The following is a 12,249-nucleotide window of genomic DNA, read 5'->3' on the forward strand; positions in this document are numbered from 1 at the left end:
TTTGGCCCTCTTGCCATCTGTAAGCAATCTACCACCTGCCACTCAGCTCTCATTAACAAGAGGCAATCGGGAGGCCAGGCTGCAAGCCAGAGCCTGGGAGGGACCTTCCGGAATGGCCGGGCTCGGGCACAGGCATTTACTTTGTCTTCATTACACTCTAATTCCACTTTACCCACCTTGGCCAGAAAGGTATGTGGCTAACGAGATGCCGTGATGGCCCCCAGCCCACCTGTGCACCACAGGGCCTCTGTGCCAGGCGTGGGTGTGGAACCATGCCATCTCATTCATCTGCAGCCCAGCAGGCCTAGCAGGCCAGACCTATGCTCCTGTGACATTTACCAAAGGGAAATGGACACCACAGGCTTGTCCGGCGCTGTGCTGACAGAGGCAGCCAGGTGTTTTCTTCTTCCTGCTGCTGTCAGGGTCAACTTATGAAGACACTTTTCTTTCTTTTTCTTCTTTTTGTGGCCTCGGCATGGGACTGCAGAGCTCGCACATGCTACACACATGGTCCACCCTTGATGTAATTGCTCTCCTCAGAAGCATTCAGAGTGGGTAATACAGACACCACAGACATCAAACACCACAGAGATGTCCACAGGTGCCCAGCACCTGTGATATAACTGCTGAGACCCTTGTCAGATAGGGAGGACCAGGGCAGAGTCCCTGTTAACTGCCTCAGAATTCAGGGACGGAAATGTGACACTCAGTACCCAGCCTGAAGCCAGTGATACTGGGGTGGGGATGCTGAGGTTGGGATGCTAAGGTGGGGATGCTGAGTTGGGGATACTGAGGTTGGGATGCTGAGGTTGAGATGTTGAGATGGGGATGCTGAAGAAGGGATGCTGAGTTGGGGATACTGAGGTTGGGATTCTGAGATGGGGATGCTGAGGTTGGGATGCTAAGGTGAGGATGTTGAAGTGGGGATGCTGAGTTGGGGATACTGAGGTTGGGATGCTGAGGTTGAGATGTTGAGATGGGGATGCTGAGGTGGGGATGTTGAGGTTGGGATGCTAAAGTTGGGATGCTGAGGTTGAGATGCTGAGGTGGGGATATTGAAGTGGGGATGCTGAGTCTAAGATGCTGAGGTGGGGATATTGAAGTGGGGATGCAGAGTCTAAGATGCTGAGGTGGGGATATTGAAGTGGGGATGCTGAGGCTGAGATGATGAGGTGGGGATATTGAAGTGGGGATACTGAGGCTGAGATGATGAGGTGGGGATATTGAAGTGGGGATACTGAGGCTGAGATGCTGAGGTGGGGATGCTGAGATGGGAATGCCATAGTAGGGATGTTTGCTATGAGCCATAGGAATATGAAGCAGAAATTCAGCTGTATATGGTAAAGCTATATCTGGAAGAATCAAGGAATTCTTCCAGAGAAACCTAAATCTCAAGGAGTACTTGATGTTATTTGGCTTTTAGTATATCAGCTGTTTCCTGCTATCAATTTCATGTGCACTCTTATACTAACAATGTATTTATCTGAAATACCTCTCAAGCATTCAAGACAAATGGCAGACCAACTGCTAATCTCCTGAATTAAGGTAAACACCCTTAAGGAGACATCGCCTGTCCCCTAGGCCTAGGAGACAGGCGGACCTAGGTGCATAGCTTTGTTTCTTGTGCAATGAAGCTCAGAGCCTCCTTTCTCTCACAGCCCAAATGGTGTTCCAGAGCAATTGACTCAGAACAAAAGGGCTCTTTGCATCCCCGGTGCAGGTAGCTATGAGGCAGGTTTCCTAGCTCCCAGCAGAAGTGGGGATGCTGAGATGAGGATGCTGAGGTGGGGATGTGAGGTGGGGATGCTGAGGTGGGGATGCTGAGGTGGGGATGTGAGATGCTGAGATAAAGGATTCTGACATGGAGATGTGGATACTGGGGATGCTTAGATGGAGGATGCTCACATGGGGATGTAGGAATAGAGAATTCTGAGTGGTCCAGTGTCACTGAGGTCAGTGCAGACCATGTCTTGTCTTCAACCAGGTTTTTATCCTACCATCTTCCACAAAGGAGTGCACATACAGTGAAGAGAACAAATGGAAAGAACTTTATTGTCAATTCGGGATGAACAACCTTAACTGGAGGAAACGATTTGAAACAGATTGCCCATTTTAGACTTGGCTAAAACAATGAACTCTCAGTAGCAGTAGGAAGTGCTATAGCTGCAGAAATGCAACAGCTAAGGTCGCAATAGTTGCAACAACCAAAAACAGAAAAGGGGGGCACCTCATAAAATTAGATCTGCCTCTGGGGAGAGGCACCCAGCTGTGGAGGCATGGGAATAGGGGAGGCAGACTTCTTAGCCTCAGGAAACAAGGACTAACCTGGGCTACTTGGGACCTGCATCTGGAATGACCCTCACCCCCAACACTTTTCACTGTTAGCCCATGCTTTCCCTCCGAGGGCCAGTCACGCTCCTGCGGCTGTTCCTAGCCAGGAATCTCCTGCTTCAGGTCTGGGGACTCTGTTCCATGACCCCAGCACACCTTTCCCTGGCCTCTCTCTTCACTGTACATCTCCTCACCCCTGGCCCTATTCAAATGCTGCACTGAGGCCACCAAGGCACCTAGCTGGGGGCGGGCATACCCATTGCCCTTCCTCCATTGCCTTGGCTAGGCCCCTGCTTCCTACAACTTCATAATACAATGTGCATGAGGGGCTTTCTCCAAACCCTTCAATAATCCATTTGTACTTTTTTTTTTGGAGCTGAGGATCGAACCCAGGGCCTTGTGCTTGCTAGGCAAGCACTCTACCACTGAGTTAAATCCCCAACCCCTGTACTTGTTAATTCAGTATAGTAAATGGTCAGTTGATGTAATTAAGTTATTAAATTCTTAGTTTAATGGAAATTATATTTGATACAAGTCAGTATCATCTTGTGCTGGTAGAAACACACCTGCAGTCCAGCACTGGGAGGTGGAGGCCGGAGGTCAGGAGTTCAAGGCCAGCCTTAGTTACATGAGGGCTCAAAGCAAACAAACAAACAAAACATCTAAACATTAATCAAAATTTTCTTCTTAATGAATATTTAACAGTGATTTCCACCAATCACAGACACGGTGTCAAGCACAGTGGGAGCCCAAACCTACACAGTGAGTGGCTGGCAAGCTCTGTCCCTTGACTTCTGTGGGCCCAACCCTAGCCAGTGTTACACCAGCCCTGGTGGCTGTCTCTAGGCCAGGATATCCCCACAGCAGCCCTATTCAGCCCAGGCTCCTGGGACCCAGACCTCATTATTCCTGCCTCAGGCAGTAAGTGGGGCATCTCTTGGGAACATCCCCAAACTTGCCCACTCCCTGTGGCTGAGACGGTGAAGATCTGTCCTGTGTTCCTCTCCAGGCTGGGGACAGGCCAGCAGAGGACATGACACCTGGATGTGACTTCACTGGGGGTGTTTTGAGAGACACCCTTTGGGTTGATGTTTAAAGTAGCACCTAAAGGAAACCTGGTGTCCTGTGGGTGAGGGACACTCTGCAAGAGTGCCATGGCTGTGAAAGCCAGTGTTGCTGTGACACAGAACGTGGAGGGACCCGAGGACTGTGGCAGTGGTTCCCAGCCTTCCTGACACTGCAGCCCTTTAATACAGTTCCTCACATTGTGATGACCCCCAGCCATGAAATTACTTTGTTGCTTCCTCATAACTGTAGCTTTGCTGCTATGAATTGTAATGTAAATATCTGATATGTAGGCTATCTGCTATGTGACCCCAAAGGGGTTGTAACCCACAAATTGAGAACTGCTGGACAATGAGTTAGCATTTTTAAATTTCTACTTCCCCTTCTGGCCCCCCCCCCCCCCGCAAGCCAGGGAAGGTTCCCCCAAGGGCTGAGGCAATGTTGTTTTGAGCCATGACCTCTGGTGGCTGTGTGTGGCAGGGCACTGAGGGCAGTAGTGGGCAACAGGAAGGTGGCCTGAAAGGGCACTGACTGGCCTTCACTGCTGCAGTCCTGACAGATGCTGTCCCAGGGGTGCCAGGTGAACACAGCTCTGAGGTCTAGACTCCCCACAAAGGCGATACCCGTGCCTTACCTGCAGGAGATGTCTGGGATGGCCTGCACCGACCTAGTCTCTGGACAGCCTGGTACAATGCCCAGCTGCTCTGAGCATTCCCAGACAGATCTGGCTGAGGGGTAGTTTTTGTTTTTGTTTTTTTTTCCCCTTGGGCCTGCCCTCTGAAGTTGAGCAAGGGATGAGTGGAATGTGGTTACCTTCCCAAGCCTTTCTGTGGGTGGGTTATGAACCTCAGACTTCAGACACATATGTGCATGGTTTATGTCCAGACAGACAGATTGAAAAAACCTTATAGGAGGATGATCAACCAGTCAGCCTGCTGCTCAGGCATCCCAGGCCCCACTGGCCCTCTCTCTTACAGGGAAGCCTGGCTCTGTCTGAGGTCACAAATGCTTATCGCTTTCTTGGGAGAGGCATTAGTCACACTTCGGCATGCCCTCAAAGCTGAGCTTCAAGCAAAAGATCTCTATCTGCTGCCCTGCTGCACCGAAGACCTGGAGCCAGTCAGACCTTCTGGAAAGTGAGGCAAGGCGGTTTGGATGTAGATGCAAGACCCAGTTCCTCCGAGGCCAGGACCTGGTCCCCTCCCGTCTCCTACCCCCAGTTTCTTCCTGTGGTGACTGAGAGACTTCATGACCCGTCTCCATGTACCCTCTAGGAATACAAAATGAATGCACACATCCCCATGCACAAGGATCCAGCTCTGAACCCAGCTGTAAATGGCCATTTTCTGGGTGAGTTGATGTCAGACAGACATGCTGATACTGGCTAGTGAGACAAACAGGCTGTCACCACCCAGCACTCTTAACGACGGATGTTCTGGAGGCTGAGAACTGCTGGACAGGGTGACAGGCTAGACTCTTTCCCAAGCTGACCCCTATGGCCCAAGGCCAGGGTCAAGTCACCCCACTTACCCAGCAGGACCCCCCAAGTGCCTCTGTGTTTGACAGAAAAGCAAAGCAGAGAAAGACACACCCCACAAGAAAGCCATGCTCCCGGGGGATGGGGGGCCTAGAACTGCCTGGAGTTAGAAGGTCTGGCAGGTGAGGAAAGGGAGAGGCGAGGCCTGTGGAAATTTCCCAGGACAGTGTGCTGGGAAGCAGGGGTTTGGCAGGCCGGCTGGTTTCCTCGGCTGCACAAGGTTTCTTTGAATAGAATCAGAAACAGCAGGAAGGCGGGAATGGCTAGGAACACATTGGTTTTGTTGGGATCCTCTCTGCTTCTAGAAGCTACTCCAGAGGCCAGAGGGAGTCAACCCTGTTTACCTGTGGTTAGCAGAGTGCTGCAGACCCCAGATGTCCACATCTTAACTCCCCAAACCTGGCCTTGCAGAATTAACTGGCCAAGGGGCTTCACACATGTGGTGAGGGAGGTGAGGAAGGAGCATCCCCCCACCATGCTTCTAGGTGAGTGTCATGAAACAACCAAGTCCTTCATGTGGGAGAGCCCTTTCCAGCTGTGGTCAGAGGGCTTGGGACTAAGAAAGTCAGAGAGAGGGAGGCAATTTAGCTGACTCGATGGTGATGGCAGAAGTCAGGGGCCCAGGAATATGGGTGCCTTGTGATCTGGGACAGGGATTAGGATGTGCAGAAATGGGTCCTGCCTACATCAGGAAGTCAGCCACTGCGTGATGAGCCGGAATGTGAACTGTGGTGGTGGGAAAGCATGGGCTTTCCCTGCAGCTGTGACAGCACACTCCTCCTCAACGCCCTGGTACAGGACCTGTGATGCCCCACGCCATCCTTGAGAACACCGAGTCTCTGGGAGATGAACTGATACATCCAGAGGGCCCAAGGAGGTGGGGACCCTCAGCCAACTGAACCACTGGGTTCCACTGCTCCGAGGTAAGGGGGTATGCAGTCCTGACCAGGCAGGGATGGGTGAATGAGAGTGCTGACCTAGAGTCAAGGCTCCTCTGTCCTGCCCTCTCGTCCCTTGTTCCAAACATTGCCTGAGCCTTGGAATGAGGGTGACTGTGGGTAATGTCAGCTTTCTGTTCCTATGACATGATGGCTGAGGAAAACAGTCCAAAGGAAGAAAGGTTTCTTTGGTCAGGAGTGATGGTCAGCACGCCTTTAATTCTAGTGCTTGGGAGGCAGTAGGTGGATCTCTGGGGTTGAGGCCAGTTTGGTCTACACAGTGAGTTCCAGGCCATCTAGGGATACCTGGTGAGACTCTGTCTCAAATAAATAAATAAAATTTATTTGGACCGCTGTTTCAGAGGGTTGGTCCCCAGCAGCATGATTGGAGTGTGTGAGGGAGCTAAGAATCACCCTTCAAGGCCGCTCAGGACACACAGTGGAAAGACTGGGGACAAGGTATGCCTTTTGGGGTACACCTCCCAGTGACTCACTTCTTCCAACCAAGACTTGATTAAAGTTAATGTGATCAGATTACAAGGTCCCAAGGGGTGAGTGTACTGAGGTGCTTCCCCAGAGCTCAGTCTGAAGGCTGCATTGAGGACCAAGCCTGCGGCACAGGAGCCCACGGGAGGCATTCCATAGGTAGTGACTATGTAACTGAGTGTCCTCTCCAGGCAATGACAATGTTTTGGAACTGGACAGAAGTCACACACTGTCATTATTTTCTTCTTTCTTTCTTTCTTTCTTTCTTTCTTTCTTTCTTTCTTTCTTTCTTTCTTTCTTTCTTTCTTTCATTCATTCACTCATTTATTTTGAGACAGGGTTTCTCTGTGTAGCCCTGGCTATCCTGGAACTCACTCCTAAGACCAGGCTGGCCTTGAACTCAGAGATGTACCTGCTTCTGCCTCCTGAGCGCTGGGATCAAAGGCGTGGGCCACCACTACCTGGTTGTCATTTTCTCTTTTTTAAGATTTATTTTTGTGTGCCTGGGAGTTATACCAGCATGTATGTCTGTGTCCTGTGCTTTCCTGGTGCCTGCAGAGACCGAAGAGGGCAATGGATCCCCTAGAACTGACTCCAGCCACCATGGGGTGCTGGGAATTGAACTCGGGTCCTCTGGAAGAGCAGCCAGTGCTCTTAACTGTTGAGCCGTCTCTCCGGCCCCAGGTGTCACTTTACAATGGCTGCTCTTGTACCACGTGGACTTCACTTTAGTTATCTTTCTAAAAACCCGCTGAGACCCGACCCTGGGAGGTTCTGTCCAGGGACATGAGGACAGCGAGGCTATGGGTCTAGGTGTTATGTGAAGTCCCTTCATTGGCAGATCTTAGTGACTGTATTTTGTCAACACTTTGGGGCAGACCAGGGTCTCAGCCACCGGTGTGCAGCCTCGGCCAGAGATGACTAGGGTCGTGTGGGGGCTGCCCCTTGACTGTGTGGGGACAGGAAGAGAGTAGAGATGGAAAAGTACCTCGGTCCCAGAGGAGTGGCAGGACAGGAGTGTGGTTTTAGACCCGCAGGGCCTCTGCCAGAGTGAGATGCTCTTTGGGAGACCATAAATGTTAGCCCTGCCGGCCTATGTTGTAAATGGACTTGGTTTTGTTTAGTTGGTTAAATTTTTATTTACTTTTTAAAAACCCACAAAAACCCTGGCAGGACTGTCTTAAGTGAGGACACCATGTTACCCAGGAGAGCTGAGTTCATAAAGGCTGAGCTGGGCCGATGGGCGGTGACCGATGCTCTCCACCTCAGGTATGGGCTGTAGAGAACCCTCAATCATCACTGACTGCTCTTTCTTTCTTTCTTTCTTTCTTTTTTTTTTTTTTTCTTTCGAGACAGGGTTTCTCTGCGAAGCTTTGGTGCCTGTCCTAGATCTGGCTCTGTAGACCAGATTGGCTTCGAACTCACAGAGCTCCACCTGGCTCTGCCTCCCGAGTGCTGAGATTAAAGGCGTGTGTCACCCACCCCACGCTCACTCCCACCCTGCTGCTGCTGTTTCTTGAGATCTGTTGTGTGCCAGAGGTCCCCCTTAGCTGTGTGCTTCCCCGTTTCTGACCCCCAAGAGCTGCCAAGGCAGGAGCTTACCTGTGCCAGCTCATCTTACAGAGGACTACATTTTGGCACAGAGATGCCAAGGGGCTCACCCCGAGTCACACAGCCAGGGAGCAGCTGCTAGACAACCAGGTTTCTGACTGCAGTGAGCTCAGAAGGCCTGCTGCCTTGCACCCAGGAACTCCCAGGACCATTGTTTCTGGCCAAACGCTGTTCCCGAAACAGATCTTGGCTCCGGAGGTCAGGGTGGCCTTGCTCACGCCTGGTGGTGTCTGTGCTGCCGACCCATGCATGCATATCTGTGGGGTGGCACTGCCTGGCCATAGGAAATACAAACTGGGAACAGGGGATGTTCTGTCCCTTGGGCTCAGTGCAGTTCCTGTTGCGGCCTTGCTGGGGTGAGTGCCAAGGTCCCACCAGGAACTCTGCAGATCAGGAAACCTGGCTGGGCTGCCTGTGGGCCAGCTAGGACCAGCCTCCAAGGTCATCCAGTGAGCACTTGTCCCCATGCCTCAGATGGCTGGGTCCCTCCAGGGGAGGCCCTGAGGGCAGTCACTACCCTGCTGCTGCTACCCACCCATGGGCCTGGTGACCAATAAAGTGAATCCCCCAACAACTCTGGGTAGTTTTTCAGCTCTTTCCCAGGGTTCTGTGGTCCCAACTAGCCCAGATTCCACACTTGTGGGTAGACTGCCACTCACCTGCCCCTGCCCCAGAACTCTTGCACAGCCTAGGGGCCTTCTCCCTCTCCTGGCCTCAAAGCCCTTCCTGCCTCAACCCACCCCCACTAAGATTTGTATTATTTTACATGTATGAATATATGGGTGAGATCCTGATATCCGCAGAAGCCAGCAGAGGACGTTATATTCCATGCCCTGGCACTGGAATTATGGATTATTGTGAGCCATTATGTAGAGATGGGGATTGAACCTAGGTCCTCTGCAAGAGCATAGATGTTCGGAAATGCTGAGCCATCTCTCCAGCCCCCCCTCCCCCTTTAAAGATGTATTTATTTTTAATTTGTGTATGAGTTTTTAGCCTGCCTATATGTATGTGTACCATATGTGTGCTTGGTGCCTGAGGAAGCCAGAAGACACTGTATTCCCTGGAACTGTAGTTACAGACAGTGGTGAACCGCCACATGGGTACTGGGAATTGAACCCAGGTCCTCTAAAAGAGCAGCCAGTGTTCTTAACCACTGAGCCAGGGAGACTTTCTTCTGGCCTTGTTTGATGGGGCTGGAGAGATAGCTCAGCAGTTGAGAGCACTTGCTACTTTTGTAGAGGACCTAAGTTCGGGTGGCAGCTCCCATGTCAGTCAGGTAACTCCATCTCTACAGGATCACACACACACACATGCACGCACGCATTCTTTTTTGTTTTGTTTGTTTTTCCAAAGCTGAGGACCGAACCCAGGGCCTTGCGCTTGCTAGGCAAGTGCTTTACCACTGAGCTAAATCCCCAACCCCCCACATTCCTTTTAAAAGAGAAAGCAAGCCTTGGGGGAGTGGGGCATCTGAGCAGTATGCAGACATTTGCTGTCTCCTGGCGCCCCCTGGTGGCCATCATCTAGCACTGTAAACCCACTTTATTCTCTTCCAGCCTGTTCCTACAGGGAGGGATGCTGCCAACCCTTGTCATGGTGTGAGCTCCTACCAGCTCTGGGTCTTTGTAGGCCTGGGTGATCAAGTGAGTGGCGGGCATCCTGCTGGCCGTCGTGTGCACTGTGATTTTCCTAAAGCTACTCATGTTTAACAGCATCACCACTGCTTGCTGCCTAGGTGCCCTGAGCCTCAGTTTCCCATGTACACAGCGGTACAGTAATGACAGTCAAGGAAACCATGCATGGTAACTCGCAGCAATGGACACAGGTTTTGTGTGTTTATGTGTGTGTATGTGTGTATGTGAAGGCCACAGGTCAACCTCAGCATTGTTCCCCAGGCAATCAACATCTGGGGTTTTCAATTATTATACATTTATGTGGGAGGGGGGCATGTACACATGTCATAGGATGTGTGTGTGGGGGGGGGTCAAAGGACAATTATTATATTTGGTTCTATCATGTGGGTCCAGGGATCAAACCTGAGACATCAGACTTGGTGGCAGGTGCCTTTACCCACCGAGCCATCTCTTGCGGCAGCTTGTTTTTGAAGCAGGGTCTTTCTGTCCTGAGGCTCACCCGAGTAGGGGAGGCTCGCTGGCCAGCAGGACTCAGGGATCCACCTGTCTTTACCTCCCAGTGCTGGGATTTCAGCAGGGCACCACCACACATAGCTTTTTTTAATCTAGGCGCCAGGGATCATACTTAGGTCCTCATGCATGTAGAGCAAACGCTCTGCCAACTGAACCACCTCCCCAGGGCAGTTTTGATGAGCATCGCTGTCCTGATGACCTGGGGTATGCCTTCAGCAGAATACAGAACGATGCCCTCAACCCAACAGGGCACACTGGGAGAACAGTGAGCTTGTTCCCCTCTCTGAGGGGTGCCACCCTGTCTGTGCTGCCTCTCAGTGACAGTGAGCTCCCCAGTTTCTGAACGCCAAGCTGTTTGGGGGGCTCCATGAGAGGACGTCTGGCACCTGAGTTCTGCTCCTTGACACAGGGGAGAGGGGCAGTTTACTCTGGAAATGTGGGCGTCCCCTTCACCTCACAGTCCAACTGGCCTCAGTGTCGTACTCTAGGACTTGAGGAAGAGGCTGCAGTGGTAGCCAGAGAGCACGGAACTGGAGAAAGGAAAGACAAGGATGAAGCCAGAGTCTGTGGTGGTGACACCCCCCATCTATGGCAGACCCCTGATGCCCTGTCCTATGGCACAGAGCCCCACAAGCTCCTGGGCCTGAAAACTGTCACAAACCCAAATAAGGCATCTGAGAAGGTGCTGGGGACAGTGACGTACACCTGTAACCCCAGCACCTGGGAGGTGGAGGCAGGAGCCTGGGCCATGCAGGAATTCTAAACCAGCTGGGTAACATGAGGCAAAGGGCATCTGGTGCTCATGGTGGTGCACACCTTTAATTTCAGCACTGAAAAGCAGAGGCAGGTGGATCTCTGTGAGTTTGGGCCCAGCCTAATCTAAATAGCAAGTTCCAGACCAGCCAATGCTACACAGTGAGACCCTGTCTAAAGACAAGCAACAAAACACACACGAGAAGACTTAGAAGACAGAGCTGAGGGAGTTTTCCAGAAGATGACAAAAGAAAAATAGGTTGGGGGGGGGGGGAGTCTAGGCGGTCCCACACTTAACTCACAAGCAGAGGAAAGAAGCAGAGAGAAAGGTACACACCGAGGTGTTCCCCAGAACCAAACAGGCAGCCAAGATCCCTGGGGACCAGCCCAGGGCAGGATTAGCAAGGCTGAGTCTGAGATCCAGGGCTAAACTTCACTCTATGGGGTAAATTAAAGTCACTTAAAACCAGACACATGAGAATGGAACCCATGGACAGCCGCGATGGGAGGTGGGGGTGTTAGATGGGGTGAACCCAGTCTAGCCATTGTTCCATGTCAGTGTAGAAGGTGTGAACTTCAAGCAGAATGAACAGGGATAGGGAGGGGTGGGGCACAGGACATGGTGACTTCTCTAAGGGGGGCTAGGTCCTGCAAAAGCCACAGACCCCTCATCTCGAGCAACAAAATCTCCAGCCTCGTAATGTAAGCTGTACAATGAAGAAAGTGCACTGCCCAGGAGAGGAGCCCAGGCTGCGAGCCCCAAGCCAACAGGAAGCAAAGGGTTACCCCTCACCTCTCATCTGTGGGGTTGCACGAGCAGGACAAGCCCCTCCACAGCCTCCTGGACTTTCCAGAAAGCCACCTGAGCTGTTGAGACTTGCCCTCGTTGCCTCTTGAACAGTCCAGACTGTCCATTCTTCTTCCACAGGGCCCCACGTCTTCCCTTCAGGGATTAGAGGCATGCACCACCACACCTAGCCTATGGAAAGTTTTTTTGGTTGGTTTTGTTTTTTGAGACAGGATTTCTTTTTGTAGCCCTAGCTGTCCTAGAACTAGCTCTGTAGACCAGGCTGGCCTTGAACTCAGAGATCCACCTGCCTCTGCCTCCCACGTGCTGGGATTAAAGGCGTGCACAACCACCATCTGGCTCGGAAAGGATTTTAATAGCATTTGTTCACATGTTTGGGTCAGTTAGACTCTGTAGGCAGATTGGCCTCAAAGGCACAGCAATCAATCCTCCTGCCCAAGGGCTAAGGTTACAGATACCAGCTTCTATGCTCAGCTTTAGTTTTTATTTTAAACTAAACTAAACAAAAAATTTTTTCCCCAAGGCCATTCAAGAGAAAGGTAAGGAGTCTCAGAGTAAAGTCTTAGCTGG

This window comes from Onychomys torridus, chromosome 5 (genome assembly GCF_903995425.1).
Source record: "Onychomys torridus chromosome 5, mOncTor1.1, whole genome shotgun sequence".
NCBI classification, from domain to species: Eukaryota; Metazoa; Chordata; class Mammalia; order Rodentia; family Cricetidae; genus Onychomys; species Onychomys torridus.